The 25788-nt window shown below is 41.1% G+C and overlaps 2 long non-coding RNA genes across 3 annotated transcripts in view; one reads left to right on the top strand and one right to left on the bottom strand.

Moving 5' to 3' along the window:
* Positions 1-3580: 3580 nt before the first annotated feature.
* LOC140256692 (uncharacterized) lies at positions 3581-25204 on the top strand. Of its 2 annotated transcripts, XR_011904843.1 has the most exons (5): positions 3581-3632; positions 6578-6787; positions 21576-22024; positions 23110-23195; positions 24415-25204. It is a non-coding gene; the product is annotated as an uncharacterized lncRNA (long non-coding RNA). The 2 variants fall into 2 exon arrangements; XR_011904842.1 differs by lacking the exons at positions 3581-3632; positions 6578-6787 and adding an exon at positions 19869-21325.
* LOC140256691 (uncharacterized) overlaps positions 23711-25788 on the bottom strand; it is a 201640-nt gene continuing 199562 nt past the window's right edge. Inside the window, exon 9 of the long non-coding RNA XR_011904841.1 lies at positions 23711-24485. This is a non-coding gene — a long non-coding RNA (uncharacterized lncRNA). The remainder of the gene's footprint in view (positions 24486-25788) is intronic.

Genomic DNA, 25788 nt, shown 5'->3' with positions numbered 1-25788 from the left:
GTGTTTTTTTTTCCCAAATTCTCAATGTCTCCAACAACTATGCTTCATACTTTGCTGCTGAGAATATGAAACACTTGGACAGCCAATGGCATGATGTTTTCCGTTAGGTTTTTTTTCACACCCTTCTTTCCCAGCTTGTCTTTTCTTGTCTAGTCTTTTCTTTTCTAAACAAGTCTAATTCACTCTTCACATTTCAGATTCCCCATCCTCCAGTCTTTATTATTCCTTCCATCTACTCAGCCTGCCTTTCAGCTAGGAAAAAGATGGGTTAATAAAGCCATGATTAAGCTGTAAATGGCTGACATTTAGATATCAACTACAAATCAACAGCTAAAGTATCAGTGCAAATGATTTCTTCTTTTCTTCTTTATTTATTTATTTATTTTAAACGTGGGTTTGCAGCTCTTTATTTCCCCCCCCCCCCCCCCCCCCAATTATATTCCAGCTTTGCAAGGTGCACAGGGACAAACCGCAGGTTGTGCTAATGCATCCATTGCCTTCTCCTACTGCATGTCTGCATCCAAAACTCGGTAATAGAAATTTGGAAATAATTTTGTCTAAAAAAAGTAAGGTGGAGTTATGAAAGGCAGCAGAGCAGCTTATCTTAGGAGCCGATGGAGGCACAAACCAAACAAGGCAGAGAGACAGAGCTCAAGCAGCACAGAAACCCCATTAGTGATTCCCCCGCCGCGGTCTGAGTGGCAGCTGGGAACAAGGCGCTGACTGTTTGCCCGTTGCCCATTCTTGTGTTATTGGGTAAAATAAAAGTTCTTTTATCTGAGAATCTTTGTACAATAAAACAACTCTCAGTCATTCGCGAGTCAGGGGCGAAGAGAAAAGGGCCTCAGTGTAAAGTGCTGCAAACTAGCACATTGTTTCCAGTCATTTTCTCACTATTCACATTTAAGGGGAAAGAAGGGGAAAATAAAAAAGGGCAGAGGGATGAGAAAGGAGAGGGGGAGGAGGGGTGGCTCAGGGTATCTTTTGACAGAAATGTCAGATGTGTGGGGCTGCCGGGGGAGGAGAGGCTGAAGTGAGTGTCTGAAACTTCAGAGTTTTGCCTGAGAGTCCTCAGCTGAGCCCCTGGCCACATTATGCCCCTGGCTTTGACTCTTTGCCCATCCCAGTTTTCTCTTCTTGGCTGAAGTGGGATAGAAAACATCTCTCTGGGACCCAGAGATTGGAGTGCTCTGTAGAGAAAGAACAAGACGGACACTTCCCTCCCTCCCCTTGCTGCGTTTCTCATGGTTTTCCTAATAAAAGACACACTTAGCATTTAATTAGGAAAAACTCTGCAGAGCTGAAAGTCTGATTCCTGCACATGACATCGTATATTTCTAGGGATCAACAGAATAATAAATAGCCAGACAAAGGTTTTTAATGAAATCTTTTATTTAAGAGTCTCACAGGAACTTTACTCATATTAGACGTTTCCAAAACAACAATAATAATTAAAAATACAAAGATCCATGTGACATTAGTTAATGTAAAAAGCAGGACACAGCAACTCTCTACAATTAAGTGATATAACTCCTTCTCTACTGAAGATAGATTTAGTGGCATACTACAGAAATTCTAGTTATTCCTTCGTGGTTGCTCTAATGAAGGATAGACAAAAGCATCCAAAGAGAAACAAGAAAATGACTAATCCAAAATAAGGAAAACTTAGAGGGCTGATGAAAAAGTGGAAGTTGACAATAACGCAAACAATCAGGAGACATGGAAAATTGTGGCACATCATTAGCTTAATGACTAATTTATTCTCATGCCAGGGCTTGGAGGTAGACCAAGTGTGATTGGAAAGACTGCTGGACTCTTTGACCATCAGCACGATGTGCTCTAGTGGGAGAGAAAAAAGTCATGGCAGGCCCTAAAACACTGTGCACATAAATGCTATATACAGTTACACACATAATGGAGTCTCCATTGAATGTGCCTTGTTCAACTTTGTAGTTTCTAGCTTAAGTTACCGTAAGATTTCAATTCAGCAGAGGGAGCTGTGGGTGAGTGTGATGCAGTTACAGCCAAGGGAAGATTGTGCTCATTCAGCCCCCATAGCCTGAAAATGCTCCGCATTTATTTTATTGGAGTTCTCGTTACAGCAAATCCCTGAGTTGCAAAGTTATTTTTTTTCACTAGCAAAAGTTCTTTCCTTTTCCTTGTTCACTTCTGCAATACAATCAATCACAAGAGCACTCCGGTATTTCACTCTGTTTTGCCCTCCTAGTGCCCATTCTGTTTCATGATGGCTATATGTATTACACCAGCCCAACATTTTTCAGAGCTCATATAGTCTTGGCTGCCACCAGCTTATATTTAAATATGATACTGAGCTGGAGCAGATACATTCCCTTCTTTGGGATGGCCTGGACCCATGATCCAAGCAATTCAAACTAGGTTGCCTCTAACACCACTGGCATGCTTCTCTGTTTAGCAAACTGGTGTTAAAAACAACATGTACAGTGGCTTCACATCATGATTACAGTGATTTCATAGCTTCGTGGTTGCCAGTTAAGCCATACATAATGCTAGAGAAATAGTTTTATCGTTTGAAACTGTCGCCCAGTAAAAATAAAAATTATTGGCCAGAGACTAAAGGATAAAGTAAGTTCAAGTACTGGAGCAGTAGTTTGTGAGCCAGAACTGATCCAGCAGAAGCTAGAAGTGCATTTGCACATAAGCTAGTAAATTATGTATTTGTCCACTCAGTAATGCAATAAAAAACGTTGAGACCACTCAGCAAGGGACAGTACCTCTCAACAAGTACTTTTTCCTTTAAAGCAACTGAAAAGTTTCTTTTCTTCCCCTGCTATCTGAAAGCTTTAGTTGAACATACCCTGCAAACTCTATTTCGCAAAGGTTAGTACAGCTGGCCTCTCAAGTCTACTCAGCAAAACTGAAGCAGAGTTCTCTCCAAGGCCTCCCTGTGCTCAACCTTTGGAAAACAGTCAGTCTTCTGAAGTCAAAATTGGGCTGAATAAATACCACTGCCATTAATGACGTCCAGAAAACTTTTGTACAAAGTAAACAGGAAAATCAAAAATAGTACATTAGTAACTGTTTATTTACACTACTTTTCCATTTCTTCTTTTTTTTTTTTTTTTCTAACTTCTTTCTTCACATGTGGTCTATCAAGGCTGAGAGTATATTTGTAATTAAAACATACAGTTCACTCAGATGTGGATCCCACTGGCACATCAAAACAGCTCACACGAACTTGTTCCACAGGTTCAGTTGTGTCCTTACACAAGACAGTGATGATAATTTTTTTGACAGAATATTGCAGAATAACAGTAAATGAAGTAAGGACAACTCTGATGCTACTGTATGTCATGCTCAAACTTGGAAAAAGCCATGAAATGTCAGTGTTATGTTGAAATTCCTTGATGATTCTCCTGTGCTGTTGCTAAAGTCTGCTTTAAATGTGCACTGTGGCAGTGGCAATGGTGGTGGGGATAGATTTGCATTCAAGTTCTGTGGCTGAAGGTGGACCAGTATTTCTATGGCAGGGTGGCTTAAAGATGGTCTTTTTGTTCAAATTCAGATGAAAATGGCTCTACTTGTGATTCCTTAAAGGATACCGGGTGTGTGTTGAAACTGATTTGTCTCATTAACCTGGCCAACAAATTCTTGTAAGTGTGAATTTATGTTCATAAGCAATGGATTTTAAAGTAGTGAGCAGAGCAGACAGGATCTGAACATACAAAGGGGAATATTGAAACTGATTATGTGCAATTATAACTATCAATGCATTTATTATTGTTGTTGTTATTATTACTGTTATTATTTTTATGCAATGCTCTACCATGGTGTCAAAAGGCTTTAAAACAAGAAACAACATTTGAAAAATATTTTGAAATTAGCGTGCAGCTATTAGAAAAGTCTGCAAAAAACTTATGGCCCTGCTAATGCAATGTTGAGTGAAAAATCTCCTAACAGCATTTGTCTTGATGAGCACACTGCAGGTTCAAAGTGATGAAGGTAGGGAGAATGAAAAAAAACAATACATAGCCTTCAGACCAAGAAAATGAGTAAAAAATTTTCCAGAGCTGGTTTTGTATTTGGCCCATACACCATTCAGCTGTTACTATCATGACCTGTTGTTATCTTGTTATGGTTGCTTCAGCATTTACTTTATTATTATGAATAATTATAAAATTATGAATAATAATAATAATAATAATAATGATCTAATTTCTGTAGGAGTTTTGTATCTGGAAACTATCATTTGAACTGTTCCTTAAATACAGGCTGACTTTCAAGTGACCTTCATAGAATTATTAAAGTTAGAAAAGACAACAAAGACTACCAGTCCAACCATCAACCCATCAGTCCAGCCATCAACCCATCACATGTATCTCCACATACACAAACATGCTGATGGCCTTTACTCTGAATCTGACATACACTCTCAGAAGTAATGAACTCACCTAAGAATCATTTAACTAAGAATCAGTCTTTGCTGGATCATCTCTAACCTGTTGTTATCTTTAAACAAAAGCATGTTAACACATCCACCATTCACGCATCCACACAAATCCTCAAACCGCTGAATAAACTCATAACTCTTTGTGTACAGCGTTACTTGGAAGAGCTATAGGGCTGCATAATTACCCCAACTCCCGCATCAGGCAGGGAAAGTTAGTGACATGTTGAGGGAAATGCTACACTGTGTTAATAACGGTTTTGAAAGAAATCAGAAAAGTTAATCATGTGTGGACACAGGGTTAAGAAGCAATGTAACAGACTATTAAGTTTAATATAGATATGTGATATAAGCATATGCAGACAGCCATTAGCATAAATTCATGTTACAGAAGAGCAGTGCAGCATACTGCGCGATGGATTTATAGCATACGTGGTGTGCAGGACGGGCACCAGAATGAGGGAGAAATGGGTCAACGAATTCAGACAGGTCTTGAGTCAGATTGGCAGAACCGGGGCAAAAGCAGCCAGGCTGCTTCTCTGTGGTGATGTTGTCTCGGAGTGACTATCTATCACGTAACAGTCAAATTGCTTGGCTGCTGTTTTCTATGGGCTTCAGTATGAAGGCATCAAAGTCTGGAGTGCACTTGAGGTCCTTTACTTTGCATTCCTGCTGTGTGACGAGGACAGCTCTCACAGATCAATTTCTGCTCCCTGTTTCTGTAATGGAGATACTGACAAAATCTACAAAGGCAAAAAGTCCACTGCTGCTCACCAAGAATAAGAATTGCACTCTGAAGCCTGCTTATTTTTGTCTCGTTTACCTGATTCCATGATCCCTCATTCATGCTGTATTGATTTTGCTTAGTTACTAGCAGAGCTGAGCAAAGAATCTGTAACAAGTTCTGTGAATTTGCCTTTTTCTCCTCGCAGAATGTCAAAATTATTCATTACACAGATTCACTGAAGAATTCTCCCAGTTTTCTAACTGCTTGTCTTGTTATTTGACTTCATCTAAATATATGTGGTTAAAACTGGCTCCTGCTAACTAAAAAAGTTCAAAACTGTTTACTGTTAGATTATTCACGATGAATTCAGGCACATTCTAAGAAAAGCCAGGACAGAATAATGGGAGCTCCTGGGGTTTGTTTATAACGACCAGCGTTTTACCCTCCTCATCTAGTGGTTATTGCAATGCAGAATAATTGGTCAGAGGCTGCAACTGGACTTTTGACAACATTTATAGCATGTATAAATTGCATTGAACCACTTGTCCTTCATAATCCCAGAAAGTGCTTTTACACTCAAGATGCTTCCTGTATTCTATGTTCCTCCTTGCAATAAAAGCCCACAACAAAATAGTGGTAGGCCTGATTCAATTTAATAGTGGTCTCCTCACAATACCTACAACTGTTTAATGTTATGAATCCTTAGAGCTACGCTACTCTTTCATCAACAAAAGAAAGGGTTACAACCTTCCCCGTGTACAATGTTTTTATTGTATTTTGCCTTTGGGAATTTCCAGCCCAGCCTAATCTCTATCTAATTGTGTGTGAGGGAGAAAGCCTCCCATCAGCCCAAAGGATCATTGATATTCAGGTGAGAGCCAAGTTGTTTTCCAAAGTTTGATCATTCGTTCATCCTCAAGGGCTGTTTGGCATCTTATTGCTCACAGGTGACATCAGCTTTAAGAGTTAGCATCCTATGGGAACTTCAGTGGGCCCAGATTTTGCTCAGTGCATTTCTCAAGCACCACAGATTTCAGATTTTTAGCTAGATCTCAGTTTGGAGCAATTTGCAGCTTGTTACTGGTTGTTTCAACAAATTACTCGATTAAGACAATTTTTGTCCCTCCTGTAGTCCTCAGTGCTGAGGTCTGATTCCCTCTTAATTTATTGGTAGCACATCTTATCAGGACTGCTGTATTTAAAATGAGAACAGAAGAGACCTAAATGCAGTGCTGAAATGTGAGCTTCAGTACAAGAACACCAGTCTTTGTCTGGAAGAAAGCTGTTTTCATGATGCAAAGCTGTCTCTAACCACTTTGTGATATCTGCCCTGTCCGGCATAAATCACGGGTTATTCTGGATCCTAATGAACTCTTGGGTTCTGCATCACTTCTGCCTTCTAAATGCTGTTTTTAACAATGCAGTTAAAATGCAAAGGATCGATAAAAGCTGCCTGACTAAAGAGATGGCGATTGTTGGAAGCATCGAGCAGAGTTCTGCTGATTGCACTGCAATTCCAAAGAGCACCATTTGGAGTCGGCCTGCCTTGGGCACAGAAAAGCATTGACCAGAAGGACTGCCAGAACCGCTCCTGAATGCTGTGAACATAGGATATTCTCACGTTCAAGATGACGGTAGGAAAAAATTTTATGCATATCAACATCATAGTTATCTCACAGGCTGCATTAACTTACAGTAGAAACAGGGCTCTTGGTGTTTTTTGGGGGAAGAGGGGGAGCTGGAAAAAGAAGGGAAAGACAAATAGTTTGAAAAAATGTGGAAAAAAAGAGGAATGGTCCGGTGAAAATACAACCAGAAAGTAGGTGACAGAACAGGAAAGATTTCCAGGGAATCACAAATGCAAGTTTGAGAAAGAGAGAGCACCAGCTTTGTCTTCGGCTTACTTTTAAGTGGCTGAAGAACCCAGCTAACTGCTCTGTATTCTCAGCCCAGTTCCTTCCTCCCCACCTTAAATAAAGCCCTCCCATCATACTTATCAACATTCCAATTCATCAAAGCGATTGTTAAAACAGAAAAAAAAGAAAAAGTTATTTCAGCACTGGCGGAAATTATTCCAACGTTACATTTCAATAAAGTGCCCCCTCCCTCGGTCCTCTGTGTATAAGCAATCAATGGGTTAAGTTTAGATCACTAACGTATGTTCTGTGACCCCAGAATGCTTCATCAAATGTACTCATTACCAACTGAGCAAGTGAATGAGTAGTTGCGAGCCACAGTTTAAGCGCTGATGGGATTGTGTGTGAGCCCCAACGTGGCCGAGGTATTTAAATTTTGATTTTTGTAATGGGCTTTGACATGTTTCATTTCCTCCGAGGGAGCACTCAAGACCTCTGAAAGTAAATGTTGCTAAAAAGTCATCAAGGCAGAATATTAAAATGCCATCAAATGAAAATTTCACTAATGCAATCCGGCTAGGCCTTCAGGTACCCGAGCGAAAAGGGGAGTGTCAAAGGTCCCGCTTCTTTTAGTGAAACATTATTTGTTCCTCTTCACTGACTGTTTCTCCAAAATAAATTATTTAAAGTCTTATTTCTTTTTTCTCCTGGGCCCTTTAAAGTTCAACTACGCCGAGAGGAGAAGCGGGGAGGGGGGCTGGGGGAAGGAGGTGTCATATGTAGAAATTCAACAAATCACTGTGCGTGCCCGTGGAGATGGGCTTATGCTTGCTGGATGTCTGTAGCCTTGGTATGGACTTTGGGCTTTGGACAAGCATGGGGTAGGGGCCACACGTGCCACTGCAGCATCACAGCTCGATGGCAGGCTTCATCCTACAAGGTACTGAGCACATTTCTCAGTGTAGTGATGGGAGTAGGGATCATGCTTTTCAGAGGAAGGCAGAGGAAGGACAAAAGGGCATTGCATTCTGTATAAAAGTACAGGAGATTATGGTTTCACTTCCACTCCTTCTCTGCCTGTGTATATCTGCTACTTTCCCTCTGTTCTTCCCAACTTCCAGCACTGGCTGGGCAAAACTTAAGCTCCTTGTTCCCAAGAATCTGGAGGCAAATCAGAAAAACAAATAATAATAATAATGGCAACTTTATTAAGAAGCCTAATTCAGCTGAGCTTCATTCAAACTTTATGAGAAGGATGAAACAGAAGCACACTGACCTCATGCAGAACCCTTCCCGGATGACTCCACCAAGAACACTGGAACAATGAACTCAAGCAGTGGAACTGAGGAGAACTGCACCATCAGGCCAAACACTGACTGACTGAATACAAGCAGGAGGCTTGCTACGGTCAAACTTCATAAAGCTGATTAACACATCTCCGCCTGATACATATACCACCAGGAAGAGGGCAAGCAGCAACTGTCGGGGGACATGCAACTATTAAAAGAGGGTTGCAAAACAAGGGTTTCCAAATGATTCATAACTACCCTTTGTAACCCTCCTACTGATGTTTGCTTTGAGTGAAGGGAGCAAGCTTTTTTTTTCCCCCTCTTGCAGTCATTCGCGTATTGCTCTTGACTTGCTGCAAATTCTATGCAACGTGGTTAATAAAAGCAAGATAAAAGATATGCTGAAGCAATCTCTCCAGTGGCTCCCCAAGTCCCGGAAAAAAGAAAAAATCCCCTTTGCACACCCACAAAGTAAGCAATCTCATTTCAAAACCCATTCTACCAGTTCCTGACATTGTGCTGTCTGATTTCGCATTAGCACGACGGATGGAAATGGCATTTAAGCTAATTATCTACAGGAGACTGAGCAAGGGGTTTAGGTGAGCTCCAAAAATTAAATGGGAAGAAAAAAAAAATAAAAAAAGAAAAAAAAAACTAAAGAAAAATCTGCTTCCAAAAAGGCTCCGTAAATCCTTCCCCCAAAATTCAAGCTGATAAAAAATAGCGTGTCTGTTTTCTGGGAAATCCCCCTAAAAAACAAAGTCCCACCTGGGTGCTCAAGGAGAGGAGTTTACAAAGCGTACACAAATGCCTCCCACTTTTGGGGGATATTTTGCAAACACCTGATTTGTGAGCCATCTGCCAAAGTTGTGGCTCAGATGCATTTCATCTCAATTGGGATTAGGGTGAGTGATCCAAAAATGTGCATCTCAATCTAAATGTTGCGGGTCATGTCCCACGACATTGGTTACCTTGTCTCCTCTGGTATTCAGTATGCAAATGGCATGCAGCATGAAGTGATCCAACAGCAAGATGTGATAGGGAGGGAAAAGATAGGACAATGTGTCAGGGAAAAGAGAAAAAAGTGCAGCAGGCTGCAGGGGAATGGAAATGAGATGTTGGGGCAAGGCTGTTCTAACACAACGGTGCGGTTCTCTGTGAGAGACGTCAGACTTGTTGGGAGCACATGGCTGAAAATATAGGTACTGTACTGCAAGCTGAAATGAGAAAATTAACGATACAGTGACCTAAGCAGGGATGTGGGCAAGAGAAATCTAAAGTCATTGCGAATGTTTCAGTGCACTCTGAGAGAAGAGAGCTCAGACTGGGAGAAAAGGGGGTTCGTTGCAAGCAGTGCTACTTTTTGTTTTCTACTCGCAAGGGTTTTTCTGCTTGTTTGCTAACAGAGCTTCAGTTAATCTCAAAAAACTTGGACTGTATTGAAACAAACAAAAATAAGTCTCCCTTGATGCACCCAAGGCTTCTAAGAACCCAATCAGTGTTTTCTTTCGGCTCACTTTAATTTCAAGATATTTTGACACTGAAATTAAGAGCTCAAGTTCTCACAGACAAAAACAAGGACTTAAAGAATAACATATTATGGAAAAGACAAAACTTGATTTCTTCACGCGTGGCAGTCATTTGCAGCAACAGTCACAGCTACACAAATGTTTAGGTTGTAAAAGCTTCCTTCAAAACGCCATTTTGGTTTAACACAGAAAAAGAAAGAAAACAAAAGCCCAATGGACCAAATTGTTTCTTTTGAAGAATTCTAAGAAGAGCTCAAATATTTTGCTAATTTTCTTTTCCAACTTGCAGCTCTGTGTTCTTAGTATGCTTTAAGTTGATTAAAGTTAAGGATTCTCAACCATAAAATATTTCAGTTTGGACTGCTTTTTTCTCCATCTCACTGAGGCATTCAGGACGTTAACAAAGGCCCTTTTTCAGCTGGACTCTAAACAGTCTGTTAAGAAAAAAAAAATCACAAACAAGCTGAAAAATCAATTATTCACACAAATCTAGTATTGACCTTCTCTATACATTACTCAACCATCCAGTTCTACTCGCAAATTCATGTATAAGTCACAGTGAAACCAAAGGAAATGGTGAATATGAAACTAACTGTAACTGTTCAGCAAATCTTACAAGAAAACACATTCCCAAATAAATAAACAAATATAAATGCAGCACAGAAAGCGTGGAGATGAGCAAAGAAAACTGCATTTTCACTGCTTTTGGAAACTGGCTTTTTGGAAACTTCTGATATCCTCAGCAGTGAACAAGAAACCCCAAATACTCTCCTGCTTCAAAGATCACTCTCCCTGATGGTTTGTATTTTAAGATTAGATTGAGGGGCTTGAGAGCCTCTGTTTCCTGCTGATTTTTCCTGCAATTTTAATATGCCCAGAAAAGGACAGGGAGTCATCTGTAACCGCCATAGAATATGGAAGCATAGGAATGGCACAGGCAGCCTGCAGGTGAATGTTAACCTAGCTGATCTAAGCAGACATTTGACCTTTGCTCAAGTCTGGTAGTGTTCATCCTCATAGTTTCAGTGTCACCCTGCATTCACCAGGATGATGGCAGAAAAGCAAGGAGAGATGCTTGAGCTTCACCCATTTGTGCCCAGACGTTTCCATGCTTTAAATTCCACATATACTTCGTAAACTTAGATATACTTTGAAACCAGAACAGTTGGAAATCATTTGGGATTTTACAGATAGTCTCTTTCAAAACCAATCAGGACTTCTTTTATTTTTTTTTTTTCTTTCCATGTGTGAGTTTGTTGCTTCACGGCAAATGGTACAGAAAAGAAACTCTCCAGAGACACCATTTTGGGAAAGACTTTCAGTTGTCAAGGGGAGCATTTGACAAACTTCTATAGCACAAATCCTCTGGCCCTGTTTTATCTAACTTGGCACAATGAAGATTTGATGCTCGCAGAATGTACTATGTTTACTTTAGATTCTCTTCCAAAAACTCAATCAATATTGCAGTCTCACCGTCTCCTTTTATAATTGGCAATTACAGACTTACTGCCTTGACACCAAAGCATCTCCATGTGTGTTGTTCTCTGTTTTCTCTGTTTCCTGTGCATCTTCATGTAGAAAATGGGGTCATCACTTTGGGGTTAGTCATTGACTTGGTGCTTGAACTTTGGCCAAATGTTTGCCTTTGTTTGACCTTCATGTATCCAACTGGAAAATGTCTTTTGAAGGAAAGTAAATGCTATTTATTGCAGAAGGTTCCTAACCAGCAACAGCAAAAGAAGAAGGGTTATTAAGGCCTTCACGATTTGCTGTTGGGATTTCTGATGTGAAGCTCAGGAGAAGAGAGTTCAGTGTTTTTCCTTGGATGGATCTCAGAATTTCCTAGACTTGGTGAAATAAGATGTGCATCCGTTTATCCATTATGGTTTGGGAAGCTACCGTTGACCGACAGTTCCCATAAGACCCATGAGAAACAACACAATGACTGCCTATAAAAAAATCCCTTAGCATTTCTTTTGACTAACTTGTGTCCTCCACTCAATATCTGAGATCTGCTTAGGCGGGTTCTGGAAAGAATATTATCCAGGAAGCACGAACAATGCACTTTAATTTTCTTCTGGACTGACTTGCTGCTGATACACTCTGAGTCTGTTTCTGAGAAAACTGTTTTCTGATAAATATTATTTGAAAGGTTAGCGCCCTGTTGAGGAGAGAGATGAAGAAAATTCGTTCTGGCTAATAATGAGAAAAGTGCTCAATGAACTTTTGTACATTTGTACAAATGAAATTTTACGGTGAACTCAGGTTTCCCCGGGTAAAGGCCTTCATTGCATTCATCCCACTAAAGCATTCTGCTCACAGAAGTCAAAAAAGGCTGCAGCTGTTTCAGGTTCTGTAAAAAGGGAAATCCCATATAACCACATAGCTCTGATTACACAGACCCAGATTTTCCACAAATTCCCTTGTATCTGTAATCTTTCAGGGTGGAGGATAATAAAAAAAGAGAAAGAAGATATTGCTGCTTGGGGCACTGGGAAAAGGTGAAGAAAACTCATGATTAAATGTACAACAGCGCTAAATAAATAAATAAATATTTGGAACTAACAAATTAAGGAAGTGGTAACACTCCACTGCACGAAGAAGCGATTTGGAGTCACTCTGTCCGCAAAAGATACATACAAAATAGATGCAGGACTTCAAGTAAATGTCATAAAAGGGTAGTGGAATACTACCTTCAAACCACAAGAGAAAAGTCTGAGGACCCTTTAGAGAAGATGGAGTCAGAATATGAACAAAAGAGTTTTACAAAATAATGAACAGCAGAGAGGAGCAAAATCGAGGAATGATTTATAGCAGGTCCTACACCACAAGAACAATGCAGTGCACTTAAATTTGACGAAGTAAACAGTTTTCTTGGTGTTGCTTGTTGGAGTTTTTCAACTCAGTGGCTTCTTAACCTGTGAGGTGCACTGCTGTGATGTTTCTTTGGAATCAAGAGCTCTGCAAGACTGAAGAATCCCATCAACACTTATTTTGATAATGACTAAATCTACTGCTCCTTTTGGACATCTCTAACATACTTTTTGTCGAGGAGCAGGATAAACCCTCAGGCTTCCAGGCAGAAGTCTAAATTCTAATTATTTGGGGGTCAGGAAGAAACTTCTTCTCCAGGCAGGTCATCCCAGCATTGCCCACTAGAGGGTCTCCAGGGCGTTCCTGAAGTCATCTGGTCATAGTTAATAGCGAGGAGAGGCCTCATCCCGGATAATCGTTGCTTTTCCCCCCATGTGCCAGTCTGTTCCCGCATGCAAGCCCTTTGCAAATATCTGCATTTTGCAGAAGTGTCTTTATCCAGGCAGATTTCCCGTAGCTGAGAGGAAAGGCTGCTTGTAACTCCGTCCATCTGACTTTGCCTACCCAGTCCTATGGACTCACGTATAGAACAAAGAGCTGTGGGGGGGGAGAGAGAGAGGAAGTATACATACATCGGGAGTAACAATCCTGCATCCCTTTGCGGGGATTTTAATGGTATATTTGAGGAAAAGTAATAAACGGGACATAGCCCATTAGGCAAGAACAAATTTTCTTCCCATAATTTTATCTTTGTTTAATTGAATATTTAATTAGGATAAATATGAAATTAATTTTATTTTTTATTTTTTTTAATGTGTTCAGTACATTTAGCAAGAAGTGTTGATCCCGGTCTGCATCTTGAGAGGCATTTATGCAGACACGGACAGCAGCCATGCCCTTCTTGTCCCCTTCTGTGTGCTAATAGAAGTGAGCGGGTCATTTGGCATTAGCAAAGGAGTAACTTAGCATTTGCACTGAGCTGAATCTTGCCAGACTGTGTGCATATTGGAGCCAGTAGACAGCGGCTCCTTTCACGTTGATGAATGGCTTTTTTCAAGCGTTCTGCTCCCTAGTTATGAGAAGGGTGACCCGGTCAGGAGACGACTTTATGAAGCTATAAAAAATGTATGTCACTTCGGACTCTCTAATGTCACGGGAAAAAAAAGGGAGAGAGAGAGGGGGAGAGAGGGAGAGAGGGAGAGAGAAGGGAGAAAAAACCCAGCGCACAAAAAAATAGCAGGGTAATAAGCCTGTTTTCAATGCTCTAAATAGCTTTCTGTCTACAGCTCCTGTGTATCCCTGTGAGCTGGGGCTGCCGCTTGCTTCAACAAAGCAGTGAGGGTTTTGTGTGTGTTTAAAAAGGTTGATTCTCTTTGCCTTCCTATCACAGCAAATGCTTATCATGATGACAACAAGGCATTGGGAACGCAGGTCGGGTGGCTGTTACGTCGGCTGCTGCGAACAAGCTATAATGTACTTAAAAAAAAATGTAATCCACTCAAGGTGGCTCTGACTTTTAAGTATGCAGAGCAGCTCGAGAGAAAGGCACCATAAAAGTAAAGTAGCTTTGAAAGAGCCCTTTCATCTAATATTTTATAAAGTATTTTCTCAGTGTCGCAAGGAATAAAGAGTAAAGGGTTGCCAGGTATATTTGCCCCCGTGCCTTTGGATTAATACTCTGGAGTTTAAAGATACCGCCGTGTAGATTTTAACAAAGATGGCCCTCTGTAGATCCATAATTTAGCATTCATTGAATTTTCCCATTTCTTTTTAGGCTTTGATATGCATATTTCATTGCATTAGATGCTCCCCTCCTCAGTCTTGCCCCCCTCCACCCACCTCCCAGAGATGTAGTACATTTTATAACTGATGTTAAAATGTTAATTTGCACAAGGTAAGTGGCCCGGAGGATTGAGGGCAGAGGCCTTTTCTTTATTAGGATTTCAATTAGTCACGGGCCAAGTCGGGAACGCCCAAGTTCTGGGTTTGAGTGCTGCCCCTGCCAAAGCTGAGAGGCAAAAGCTCCTGAACTCATAGACCCAACCATGGGTTCACTTTCCTGTTTTTCCTGGTGGGATTTCCAGTCCTCATCCCGCCCGGCACTGGAACAACTTGCATCCACAGCAGAAACAAGACAGGTTGAGAGTCAGGATCCAGGCTCAGATAAATCAGACATTTCTCTATGGAAATTTGGAAACCTCTTTGGTTTTTTGACAGGCAAAAGTCGGGCTGGGAGGAACACAGATAAGCAGGATTCAATAATGGCAATGTGCAAGTCAGTGTCAAATGAGCAGAGGTGATGCAGGAGTGTAACTGGCACCTTTCTGGTATTCTGTGGGATTGCAAATAGGATGTAGCTTTAATTCATTTAGAAGTCCCTTGAGATTGAATTGAGTCCTAATGAAAGTTCCCATTGAAGTTAATGGACCCGATTCTCTCCTCATTGCAGGGAGTACTTCTAATTAAGTCAACAGAATTACACTAGCATAAAACTGGTGTATGTGAGAGGACTAGCAGGTCTTGGGAGAGTTGAACCTCCTAATGACAGGACTAAAATTGGACCCTGAAAATTCCAATCACTTTTGCACTGCAATAAATCCAGTGTAATTGCATCAAAACACATCCAGCAGGCAGTGGCCTAAATTCTGCAGGATTGTTCCACGGTCATAAGTGAGTAATCCCACTCTCTTCCTTTTGGAAGTGAGATCAGGATTTTGCTTTCAGTGGTTGGAGTATGAAAGCAAATACAAGCCCAGAAAAATAGATGCATTTACTCTGATTATTACTCACTAATTTTCATGACTGAGACCAGCATATGCTTAAGTCAATGGCAATACTCCCAGTTCTTTTTATCTGGAGGAGGCACACCTCAAATGATAAAGTAAATAGAAATCAAAAGGAAGTCATGGTCATAACTTCCAAATCTCCCCATCAACACAAAGGCATTAGAAAGTATGGGACGGCTAGGGAGCTTACTCTGCACCTGGACTATGTGACAGCCTCGGGCAGCACTGCCAACACCAGAACACTGAGCCTTAAGCCAAAGGCAGTTCTCATGCAAGGGGAGAAAGGGAAAAAAAACACATCACGAAGCATACACTCAGTGGCCCACTTCTCCTTATTCAGCCTGAGAGCAGATGAGCCTTACCCACCAGTGTATAAGGTGGAGATAGCCTGTGCAGCAAATCCCAAGATAGCTATTTCAAGCCACACTCTTTTTTTCCTCCCATACTTCTGTCCTCTGAAAGTATTTAAGCTTGGTAATGCATAAAATATATATTTTTGCAAGAAAAAATTCTCCCTCCATTTAAGAATTTATTAACAATTTACATAATTGCTTAAGTAATCTGCATAATTGACAGAAAGTTTAATTTGACCCTAGTTCAAATGCAACACTTATGGTTTTAAATTGAAATGGGTATAATTCATTTATGAGAGTAATTAAGCCATAGTGTCTAACAAATACAATGTATGCTGCCTGAGGCCTTCAAGGCCAGAACATGCTATTAGGATGTTTTATTTAAATATGTCAAATCTGTTCATCTCCAAAGCTGCCTGTGTTAAAATATATCAAATGTCTTACTTGACCTTTAAGTTGCCCTACTGAAAGCAGGGCATTAAAATAAAATAAAATAAGAAATCAGAGGCTTTCCTGTGCACCTATGAAAAGGCAGGAGCGGTGGAAAGGAGACCAAAGGAGAAGTGCTCTGAATGAGATTATCATCCCTTCCAGCAGCGATGCAGCTTTAAGTGACTGGTTTTGCCTTCATTAAGTGAAATCCACTGCTGTGTGCGGTGCCAGCATACGGCTATTTACAACCACGTAAGCCATCCAAATAGAGCTTAAGCAGTGCAGAAGTCTTTATGTTGGCCTTCTGCAAAGGACAACCTAGCAATCCCTGGAAATCCCTCGATTCCTCTGAGACCATTCTGGCTGTGACAGCACAAGCCAAGACAGGAGGCAACTCCCAACAGCCAGAGCTGAACAGCGTTCTCCTCCCATGTTACTCTCCTAGAGGATCACTACTGAGGTTACAGTTGTCCTTTAAGAACACATTCAGCAACCGCTGCTCAGTCTGAGCAATGCTTTCCTTCAGCTCTACTCTTGCCAAAGTTCTGGCTGCCACTCAACGTCCCACACTGACTGTTAGGCTTCATGTTTCCCTATCTTTGGGTGTATGTAAGTATACAGAGTCTCATCAGCTATAATCGTTTTGCCCTGAGGGTTGGAAAATGAAAAGCTGGCTAATGATCCTTCTGAAAATCAGGTCCTAAGCCTATCAAAGTGTAGTACTTTTTAAATGTAAGCCACCCTGTTTCTGTATGGCTGCAATCAGAAGAGTTGAGATGTGTCTTGGGAAGGAAAAATGCTGAAGATCTGTTTATCAGGAGGTAGATTTTTTATATTTGCTTTGGAATTCTTTTATTTTTGCCATGTTGCTGTGCTGAGATCCCTTCACAAGGCTGCAGTTTCTCAAGGTCTAGGTCTGGGGCTTCTGATTTCATCTGATTCTCCATGTTGGACAGTCAGGCTGACTCATCCTCCAAGTACCGGTCCAGGCTTGTTAGTGTATGACAAAACCTCAGCTCCACAGTAATTTCAACAAGTTGACAGTCAAGTATTAAATAGCTGATAATTCTTTCTCTAATTAACATTGTCAGAAAGCAGAAATATTAAAGTCTGCATGGCACATGCTATCACGGCCGATCTTTGCGGTCAAGAAAGGAAGAGAATATGAAACAGGACTTAGGGCTGTGCTTTTTTTCCCATCAGAGATACGTTCCTAGCGTGCTTCAAGTTAGACCCACTCATTTTTCTAATTAGGACTTCATGTGACAGATATAGGAGAGAGAAGATGCAGGATGAATGTATGCCAAGCATCTCAATTACCAGCTGTGTAGATTAAAGCTGTGTGATATTAGGGGAATTATTAAAAGCCTTCCATAAGCAATGAGAACGTAAAGAACAGCAATTCTGTCCACTCTTGTGGCTTTGTCACTAGTTTTGTGATGATGTTTCTACACCAGCTTCTGAGAGCGAGGAGCACAGAAAAAAAGTCAGCTTTCATTGAAAAAAGTAGAGATGATCAAATCAGAACAGCTCCGCAAGTCAAAATGAGTCAGCTGGGCTGCAGTAACCATCCTTGGGTGTGCTTTTATCTGAAGGCAAATGCTAGCTTTTATGGCACACCTCAGGCTGTCTTCAAAGAGGGCGGGTGAAGTGAATTATTTTGCATAAGCCCCAGGCAGAAGGACTCACTTGCAGGAAATCTCTGCAGCTCAGCTGACACATGGTCACTTGCTACAGTTCCCTGATAGCAGTTAACAAAACATTAATGTCTGGTCTGTTTGCAGGCAGGACGTACAACTAAGAAACACCGCCCTAATTAATCCTAAATAATTACGGTCCATTAATGGAGATTCATGCTTATTGATTCATTGATTTGTTTTTTGAATGTAGGCTGAGAAGTAACCAGACAGTTATCTCCTTTCCCTGCCCCTTACAATCCAGTTTATAGTTTCACAACGATCTTCTGGAAAATCAATATTAGGACAAGAAAGAAGAAGCGCTCTGTTATCTGACAAGTCTGAATGACCGTGTTCTGCTCCAAAGTGGTGGCAACTGTAGTCCATGTTGGCAGATCAAAAAACTGCTTATGATGACTAAAGAGAACAGATATGAGATGCAGGTTTTGGATAGAAGAAAGAGAAACTTCTTAAAATATTGTTTGTTACATCACTGGATTCTCTTCGACTGATATAAATGGGTGAGGAACGTCAAAGCCAGTAACATGTAAGAAAAGAGTATATTGTGGTTTTAAGAAAAGGTCACATTTGAATGTCAAAACGAGGTCGTGTTTCTGCTACCACGCTCTTAACAAATAAGTGGGATGTTTAAATCTGTTAGTGTTCAGCCCCAGTTGGGAGGGAATGCTCCAGGTAACACTTGGCTGGAGCACCCGGCCGTGGCAGGAGGCTGAGGGTCCTGGGACGCTTCCTAAGAGATTCCTACCACAATCACTAGGTTGGCCAGATGAGGCTGCCTGGAAAGCCTGCAAGGCTAACTGACCTCAGTGTAAGGATCAGGCCATTGCGTTCATCTTTGATTCCAGAACATCTACCCAGAATCAAGCACCGTGAGTGAATTACTGATCATCGCTACTGATCTAATAATAATCTCATAAATAATACATCACGTTCAGCTTCAGGCAGCCATGCTGGCAGCATGAAGTACTACTAACCCTGAAGGCACAGATTTCTTCTGAAGGGCCTCAGTTGAGCTTGTGCCATCAGTTAGAAGTGCACGGGTTTCCCAGCATTTAATTGCCTGATTTGCAGTTTCCAGGTAGCCACCTAGATAGCAGTTAGACTATTAGCACCGAATGCTTTTACATCTGTAGTAGATTCTATAACTAATAATAACATACAAATTATGTTGCATAACTATGAAATATTTTACCTCATATTTTGTTATATGGGACAAAACCTAATATTGTATGTTTTAAAAGAAGTCATTTCCTGTTATATGAAGATTTAATGAAGTCTTCATTTATAAGCCTCTAGTTCCAGTCTGATTAAAAGGGAAGGTCTGTGATTAAAGCAGTCAATCAATCGATTGATTCTTGTTCAGCTCATTCCTTTCTGAATGTTGCTGGCTGGATTCAGCGCTGCACGTTTACCGTTTTAGTCTATGCTGAAAGCATATCTGTGTGTTAACTTAAAGCCTGTTGCCATACATTACTGCCCTGCCACCTCTAGTCCCTGCTGTTACCTTCATCAGGACTTATAACTTCAGTATAAACTAAGACTGGCTACATTGACATCAGCAAGATAGACCTGGCTAATTAAAGTCTTGTTCCTTGTGGTGCTTTGCTTGCCCCCTGGACAAAGCTACTACGTGAATGTGTGTTGGATGCTTGTATGGGAGATTGGTAATCACAGCCTGAACCTCTGACTAATCAGCTGAGGCAAGTATGGGGTCAGCTGTGGGAGCACAGGTGAGAGTGATGTAGCTGTGCTCCCAGAAGGGGTGGAGCTCGATTCCATCCCCTCTGAGACCTCATTTAAGGGCTGACTGCCACTGAAGCAGTATCTCTTGGAGATTGCTCACCAGTGAGGACTCTCCCATCTTCTTCAGCCAAGGCACCACCACTGGTGAGTTTTCCTTTACATATTCCTTCTGTACATTTGCTACCATCTGTATATTAGCAACCAATACAATGCTCAACGGCAGCAATGGAGGAGCGTCCTGGTAGAGTCTGAATTTCTTTCCAAATCCTTTCACTTCAAACAAAGCGTAGATTAACCTGAGATACTTCTCCAGACCAGGCTGCCATATTCCTAAAATACCTTTAATTTGTAAGTAACTCCACCTCGTTTAAAACCGAATTAAGCGGTTCACACCACTTTGTTTAGAACCACTGTGAAGGAAGTCATCATTAACCAAAAGCCAAGCGTGTTTAACATCTGAAAGATAGATTGTTTTACCTCCCTTTTCACAGCCCATTGCTCCAGAAGAAGTTGTACTGAAGTCTTTAAAGCTTCAAGAAGCAGATGCCACATCATGAGAAAAATAGTGAAGAAACTGAGCAGGAAGAGGGTTGCCCTAGGATAATTAAACTCTTTGGCTAAGTAAAACATTAGGACCAAATCCCACAGTCTGAAATTTTGCCTGCTTGCTTAATTTTTTGTCCTTCATAGCACTGTTCTTTTTTCTTCATCATGCATTGTATTCTTTGCTCGTGCTGTGATGAATTATTGTGTATACAATAATTACAAATAATTGCAAGGGCAGCTGACATCATTTAGACATCGGAATACCCGATAGAGCACTTAGACACACAAGTGACCTTAAATACACTCTCTGAGAGTACAGTCTGGCCTCTAGCTTTTAAGTGCAGGTGATTCTATATTATTTCATTTTGGTTCTTGCTGGGCTTGGAATTTGCATCCCTGTGCCATCAGAATGGCCTGGAGTTTCTTAATTACCAAACAAATGGAGAGTAGCTGCTTGATTTTGACAGCTCCTTTGTGTATCATTCTTCACAGAACATGAATGATTAATGGAATTTTCCCAACACAGTCAAAGTTGTTTACTGATGGAATTAAAGCTGAAATTGGCAGTGCTCTTTAGGGAGGACTTTTTCTATAATGTCACCAGACCTGCCAAGAGCCCCTAAAAAATAGGGACAATTAGTCAGAAGGTCTGGGTATTAAAAGGTTTGGTTCTCTCCAAGGAAAGTGAAAAGGAGGGGTGGGCAGTGAGTTGAAGAAAAGAAATCCTTAAATCCTTTCTTTGATTTTTTTCATGGCATAATATCCTTGGACCCATGATCTTCAATTAAAAGGGGAGAAAGTTAAATTACAGTCTCTGAAGATAAGAAGCCAGATAAAGGACACCAATTGTTTTGTTGCCATTCTGAGCATCAGAAATGGCTGGAGCAACAACTATCCAGTGGAGAAGGCAATTGGTAATGGTAGACACAATGGAAGATGGTTGATGCTTCTGCCATTGGATAGCAAGGGGAGCTGATGTCTCTGTGACTGTCTGGGGATGTGCATAGGAAGCAGATGGAGAAGAAACTCGTGGTCACAGCATGTAATGACAGCATGAGAGAAAACCAGCTCCAATGAGTAAGGCAAAGCTGCAAGGAAAATCATCTAGAATTATTCTGAACATATTTGTAAGTATTCCTTTTTTTCCTGTATTTTCATCATTTGCCCTTACAGTGCCTGATTCCACAGGCAGAAAAATTTGTGGGAGTAATATCCTCCCATCAGCAGTGGTTCATCTGGGACACACTTACGAAGTTCATAAGAAAGGCAAGCCCTACACAGCATGCTCAATGTTTAAAGTGTTTTATGAATAAGTTCACACCAACCCCTGGAGATAGTTAGATAAGCATGTGATTTATTTTTATTTCCATTTTCCAGATGGAGAAAAAATGGTGGAATGACCTTCTAAAGGCCGCAGAAGGAGTTGAAACTGAGATGAGATCAAGGAGCTCCTTACTACCCTGCCCCCAGGGAAAACATCAGATTGTTCCGCATCTCTCTTCTGCAACCATTGCACTGACAAAGGCCTTTTGCCACACTCACATAAGCGTGTCTACGAGATGGATTTTTATGGCTGCAGTGGAATTTGGGAGATGGCCGGGACACTTTGGTTTCCAGCAATCCCGTATTGTACTTCCCTCATGTGCTTCTCTCTCTCCTGCCTCTGTGCATTTTTCAATAAACGGGCAAAATAACCCATGAACAGGGCTGTAAGGGACAGCACAGAGCCAGTGAAATCATATGCCTCCTGTGCTTGTATAGTTAGCAGCAAGTGTATATAACACGGCCCTGCCCTTCCTCTCCTAATGAAAGTGGCTTGCCACCAGGTAGGTGATCTGATGCCAAAGGAGATTAATCTCCGCTTTTAGAACGTGTTTTGGGGTTGGAAGGGATATCAGCAGCTTTGATATGTTTTTAACATCATCTAAAGCATAGCCAAGGGATATAATAGTACCCTTGAGAGCGAAGGTACAATACGTAGCTAAGTGCCTCTAATCCACAGCATTATCTATTGATAACTGCCTCCTCCCCTTCAGCTGTCCTACTGATCTTGAGTTTGGTTAATAAAAACAAATGAATTCAGCATGCCATAGCAGAGTAAAGAACATGTTTTAGGGGTATTGAGGCAGGGAAAGGTTAACTGTTCTGTTTTGTTTATTTTTTCTTTAATGCAAAACCCAACTGGCGCAATGATCTCCAGATATGCACAAATAGCGATGCCAGATATTCACTTGCACAGACAAAAGTAATACAAGTACAAAAGGGAAAGCTGGGGTGGAGGAAGGGGAAATGGCTGGGGCCAAGAACTTGAAGCCAGTTCTTGCCGTGATGTACTCTTACTGCCTTTGTGATCCTAAGCAAGCCTCTTAGATTAAATTTAATAGTGAGGACTGGATCCAATGTCTGATACTAATTAGAAAGCAAAAGGCCCTTTCACCTTCTGCTACTAAATTTGCCTGAAGTTATTTATCTGTAGTTAATTCTGTACTATTGTATCCTAGAGTCAGACTTCAGGACTGACGGAGCCCTGTAGTTGCAATTGACATCTGTAGGATATTTAGTTTGATAATAACTTCACGGATCATTTTCATTTCTTGTGATTAAGGAAAAGCAATAACACCCTTGTTCTACACCACCTCCACATAGTTATGAGAAGGTGTACAATTCTGTATACTTTTTTTTAAGAAATGGAAGCTCTTCCAAGCAAGGCTCAAGAAAGAGAATCACACTGTAAGTCAGTGCTGGAAACAGACTGAAAAATCAAGTGCTTTCCTTGCTGGGAATTAATCTGAAGAGAACAAATTCTCTTCCAAGACTTGAAAAGTATCTGCAAAAGTTAGAAAGTCCTAGGGAAAAAACAAACAAACAAAAACACAGAACAGCTTATTTGTTCATCCATCATATTTTCCAGGCAACTGTTCTCTTGAGGAACATGCAAACAAATAGCCAAGAGTGAGTGGCGGAAAAGATAAACATATATGAATTCCTTCAAGCAAGGTATGTCTTAGAGCTACTTTCATGCTCTTTCTTGATGCTGGCGAGGGTGGGGCAGAAGTATGGGAAGAAATTAGTTGGGGTTGGAGGGCATGGGCCCTACTTAAGAAAACAACAATTCCTCAGAGGTCATTTGATGGCTTTTAAACTACATTAAGCTGTCCAAAGCCACCCAACCAAATGTCACAGTAAAACAGAAACCAACTGATCACATGCCCAGGCAATACTGTACTTATTTTGGATAAAGACATACAAGGAAGTTTTTCTAAAAGAATGCCCTGAAGGTAACAAGCAGTTAGCAAGGTATTTTAAAAGAGCAACCACAACACTCTGGCTTAAGGCAGCCTTTGCAAAAAAAAAATCCCAATAATCTGATCTCTAACAAAGGAGGGCCTGTCAGGTCAGTAACCCAGAACTGAGGTAAGGGTTTCATATAACAATACTGCTTGACGTGGTATTCATTTTCAACCTACAGTGGTAAAAGTTCAACCTAACAGCAGCTGTCAAATACCTTCGGCTAATCCCCCGTAGCTGCCATGATACAATTTTGGTGGTGTGAGACTTGGCATCACCTGACCCCAACAAGGCCACAGCACTGTTAACACTTTGCCTTTGGGAAGCACACGAGTGGGTCAGAGTGGCTACAAATTTCCCTTTAGATATTTAGGAGAAAGACCTGCTCACACTACAGACTACAGCTCTGCTGTGCTCCTTGCCGCAGTAGTGCAGAAATGTGTTTCTTTCCAAATCATTAAAGCCTGGCACTTCAGAGCTGGGCTCGAGGGAAAACGTCCCTGGCTCTCTGTGCCTTCCCTCCTGTACTTCAAAATACAGATGCTAAGCTTCAGTGCATCTTCCTGCTGGATTTTCACACAACTTGGTGTTTTACAGGCTTCAGGATATTATAAATATTGTGTTTGTTTGTTTTCTCTGAGCTGTTCAGGGCATTTTTAATTCTCGGGCAGTGCAATGTAGTGTGAGTAGCAGAATGGAAAGAAAGAGGTTAATGAATCTCACGTCCCAGCAAACCCCAAACACAGATCTCCATGGGAAAAGAATGTTGCCTGAGGGTTAGAGAAGGGTACTGGAACATCTCTCCCCATCAGCCTCGAATCTTCTCCTTTGCTCTTACCTAAATACTACATGTGGTAATACCTTCCCTGTGAAGCAGGCTACATGGTGCTCAATGAAACTTAATGTTTTGATGGCCATTTGCGTGCAGGAAGAAGGTGACCTGACGTTGTCCAAGCAGACCTGAAGCCAAGGGTCAACATCATCCTGATAGAAAGCAACCTGCAAGAAAAGAAAGTAAAATAACTGAGACCAGCTCTGTAGGTGGCCAGTATAAGGTGTCTTGTCATCCTGCATGTAGGCAGGTAAAGTTCATAAAGAACTTGTACGTGAGCAGAAACTGTGATTCCATTCTGATATTTTTTACAATAAATTTTACCGAGCTCTGCTTTATTCATCATCTGCACCTGCTGAGGCTTTTCTCTGTCATCTCAGATTAATTCCCCTTGAGTCTTTTTTGATGAGACATTCCACATATCCTAAAATCAGGATGTGAAATGAATGGAAAGCGGGGAGGAGAAATGCCCTCTCTCATCACAGCGCCATCAATGTCCTGAGCCTTTGCCACCTTTCAGAGGGAAATGCATACAAAGCTGATGAATGTGGCCAGCAGTCTCTGCTTGTCTAGACAATCTGCATAGTTTTCCTCATCCAAACAGGCATGACTGAGACACTCAAGGCAAAACACTTTGGGGTGAGCTTTGAGTCCTTTCAGTAGCTCTTCAAGTCTCACCTTAACCTCAGCCGTCTTCTCTTTGTATTTATTGGGCTTGAACCCTTAGTTAATGGAAACTTCTGAGATTGCATTTGGCATTGAGGACAACCCATACAGGCAAAGCATCAGAGAATGAAGCGTTTCCTAACACCATTACAGGGCAATTTATCTGGGAAACTCTGGCAGCCCTTTTTCAACTGTGATTGGGCTTATTTTACACCCCCGAACAACCCAATGTTCTTTCTCTTATTTGTGTTTGTTATTTAACTCTACAGACTACTCTCAGACTGTTCTAACTTTCAATTAATAATGATGATAATAATAGTTTTAATAAAAATAAGAAAAAATCAACTCCTTTTTTTTTTTTTTTTTCTTTAAAGTACACAGCATTGTTCCACTTGATTGGCTATAACAAACTCAACTCCTTTGAAAGTAATGGAATTACACTGCCAGCACAGTTCACTGGTCTGCCTCATTTTGGAAAATTCATCTCTCTTAATGTCTCAGCCACAGTGAAGCACAGCAGCACTCGCTAAGCTGGGGGAGCTCAGCACTGCAACCCTACAATCCCAAATCTCAACCATGCCCTGAAAGCACCAAATGCTCACACTGGCATGATAAGACCAAGGACCCGCTCTGCAATCCAAGTATTTCATTGAGAATAAAGGGGAATGCAATGGTTTATTAGGCCAAAAGTCACCTAAAGTTTAGAAATGCACCTGTTTAAAAATCCGACTGAAAATTCACCAAGTTCACCTTCCTGTATCAGAGTTCAGCTATTTATATCACAGAGTTCACAACCAGATATCA

This window comes from Excalfactoria chinensis, chromosome 10 (assembly GCF_039878825.1).
Source record: "Excalfactoria chinensis isolate bCotChi1 chromosome 10, bCotChi1.hap2, whole genome shotgun sequence".
Lineage (NCBI taxonomy): Eukaryota > Metazoa > Chordata > Aves > Galliformes > Phasianidae > Excalfactoria > Excalfactoria chinensis.
The sequence above is the reverse complement of the archived record's forward strand: the minus strand, read 5'-3'. Positions and strand labels throughout refer to the sequence as shown.